Source organism: Hyla sarda, chromosome 9 (genome assembly GCF_029499605.1).
Source record: "Hyla sarda isolate aHylSar1 chromosome 9, aHylSar1.hap1, whole genome shotgun sequence".
Taxonomy (NCBI): Eukaryota; Metazoa; Chordata; class Amphibia; order Anura; family Hylidae; genus Hyla; species Hyla sarda.
The window spans coordinates 131073657-131076508 of NC_079197.1; the positions used below are offsets into that span (position 1 = coordinate 131073657).

The 2852-nt window shown below is 49.7% G+C and overlaps 1 pseudogene; it reads right to left on the reverse strand.

The window, feature by feature from the left end:
* Positions 1-298: 298 nt before the first annotated feature.
* On the reverse strand, positions 299-455 carry LOC130292144 (U2 spliceosomal RNA; annotated as a pseudogene).
* Positions 456-2852: the final 2397 nt, after the last annotated feature.

Sequence of the window (2852 nt, forward strand, 5' to 3'; positions counted from 1 at the left end):
CTGTGAACACACAACACGCAAAAAGTGACACAGCGAGACAAAAAGAAATAAATAAGTGAATGTGTGCAGATATACTGCCCGGACATCCGGCCGGATCTATAAAAATTTCTCTGATTCCTAGCCAGAAGGCCGGGAATCAAGAGGTGAGTGCCACAAGGTGAAGAGATTATAGTGCCCGTGCTTCAACTCAGTGAGCCAGTATACCCAGTGAGTTTCGGCACCTCAGGGTCAACACTCCCCGAGGCACAAAAGTACCTCGGCTCTAGACCCTCTCAGACTCATGGCGAGACCCGGAGGGAACAGGTCACATTGGGGGCAGCCGTCGAGCTGATTCCTCAGAACCAGCCCTGGAAAGCCCTGGTACACCTGCTCCCTCCATGCAGCACCCATCCCGGCATGAAAACTGATAAGAACAGATACTACACTTGATCATAGCCAAAAGGCAGAGAAGCAACCTGGGACATTTCAACTAAAGGAGAGCATCAAATGACATTTAAAATTGTATGAGCCACACAACAATTCTATACCCCTCACCCTACCTTCCTCGTACATTTCAACTTAAGGAGAGACGAAAAATGCATTCAAAAATCATATATGCCAGACAAGTCTTCTGTGGGAAAACCCTAATCCTAACCCTACTTCCTCGTACATTTCAACTTAAGGAGAGAAGAAAAATGCATTCAAAATCATATGAGCCACACAAGTCTTCTGTGGGAAAACCCAAACCCAAACCCTAACCCTAACCCTCTGGTACATTTCAAATTAAGGAGGGAACCAATTTTCACACAAAAAAAAAAAACCCGTGCGCGAGGATGCGGTCTATCGCAAGCCCTTCTCCGAAAAGAGAGAGGCCCCCCCAACAAACCAAACCCTTCGCCTCCGGGCCAAAAGGCACCTGTGAGGTTCCAGATACGATGTCCCCTTTCGCCGAAGCTACTCAGGGACCGAAAGTGTTCCCGGCAAACAGCTAGGCGTTAACCAGGTTGTCACCAAAGAACCAGTAAAACCGGTTTGGCATCCTGCTGAAACAAGATGCCACGGGGTATAGCAGGGAGGTGAGGAACCTAATGGCCACACACACCTCCCCTAGATCGGCAGGAGGAACACCCAGAAGGGCTACCTAGTGAACAAACGAACACAAAAAGGACACAGTGACAAAAAAAAAATAAGTGGATATGCGCAGTGTGTAATACTGCCCGGACATCCGACCGGATCTATAAAAATTACCCAATCCTAGCCGGAAGGCCGGGATACTAAGGGTGAGTGCCCAGAAGAGTGAGAGAAAAAGTTCGTGCTATGTGCTATCATTCAAGTGGGGTTGCCAATCCCAAGTGAATTCCGGCACACTGGGGTCACTACTCCCAGGGCACTTGTGCACCTCGGCCTTCACTCTACCCGGACCTTAAAGCCAGATCCAGCAGGGAACAGGTCTCATCGGGGATGACTGCTGTGCTATACAGCCATCCCTGGTACACCCGTCCTACTGTGTGGTTCCCCATCCTGCCTTGGTGGTCTTCCACACCGCCAACTAATAGGAAAGGTACTACACTTGATCTTAGCCAAAAGGCGGAGAAGTGAAGGAGGGAACCAATATATATTCAAAATCGTATAAACAACACAACTTTTCTGTGTGGAAAACCCTCACTCTCACACTGATACTACCTTCCTGGTACATTTCAACTTAGGGTTTATTGAAAGAGCTTTATTGTCCGTTCAGTCATTACAAGTCATACAATAAATTACAATCACACAAAGCACGACAGTACAATACACAGCAAAGGTTCCCTAAGCTATACATTGCACATCATGCTACTCTAGCACTCCGCTCAGTCCTGTTATAGAAAAGCACAAGAGATCGAACAACAAAACAATACAATCTGTGATCGGGGTAGAGGGTGTGGGCGACTATGTGGGAGTGGGGAGGGGGCGGATCACAGGGCCAAACTGCTGGGCTGTATCTTCAAGGAGACATGGGAGAAGGAGAGGGATCTTCACTCCTCTTCTTCCTCATCAACGGCCGGGCTGTCCAAGATGGAGTAGTCTCTAAGCAGGCTCTTGATGAACCTGCGGCAGTCCCGGACGGACATGTTCTCCCTGTTGATCACGAGGCGGTTCCTGGCAAGCCACACTGTGTCCTTAAAACAGTTCATAAGGCGCCAGTCCTCCTGGATGGCCTCCACGTCGTGGGTCCCAGGGAACAGACCGTAAAGCACCGAATGGTACGATAGGCAGCTCCTGGGTACAGAGTCTCTGAGTTCATGTTCCAGAGCGTCCAACAGACCCTGTGCAAAGGGGCACTGCCAAAACACGTGAAAAGATGTTTCCTCCACGTAGGGGCACCGGGGGCAGTACCGGGTTGTGCACAGGTTGCGGGCATGCATGAACGACCTGAGAGAGAGTCCTCCCTTGACGGCCATCCACGACAAGTCCTTGTGTCCATTGGTAAGCCGCTTTGAGGCCACATTAGTCCAAACTGTCTCTGCAGTGGCTGCGGGGAGTCCCGGATCCAGCTCGGTCAAGTCCTCCGGATGAGCTTGTAGATTGTCTTCGGCTTCCATAGGTCGGGTTTCAGTCCTTCCAGCTGGTGCTCCCTCACAAACCAGACAACATCCCCATAGAACCAGGGAGCGTTCCAGTTGTAAGGGATGGAGCTGTCTCCAGAGGGGCATGAGAAACAAGCGAGACATGGTCCTGCCCGCTGAGCCAGTCTTTTCAAGGGGTGTGGAGAGCATCAAATGACATTTAAAATTGTATAACCCACACAACTCTTCTACAACCCTAACCCTATCCCTACTTTCCTGGTACATTTCAACTTAAGGAGAGCAACAAATGACATTACAAATTTTATGAGC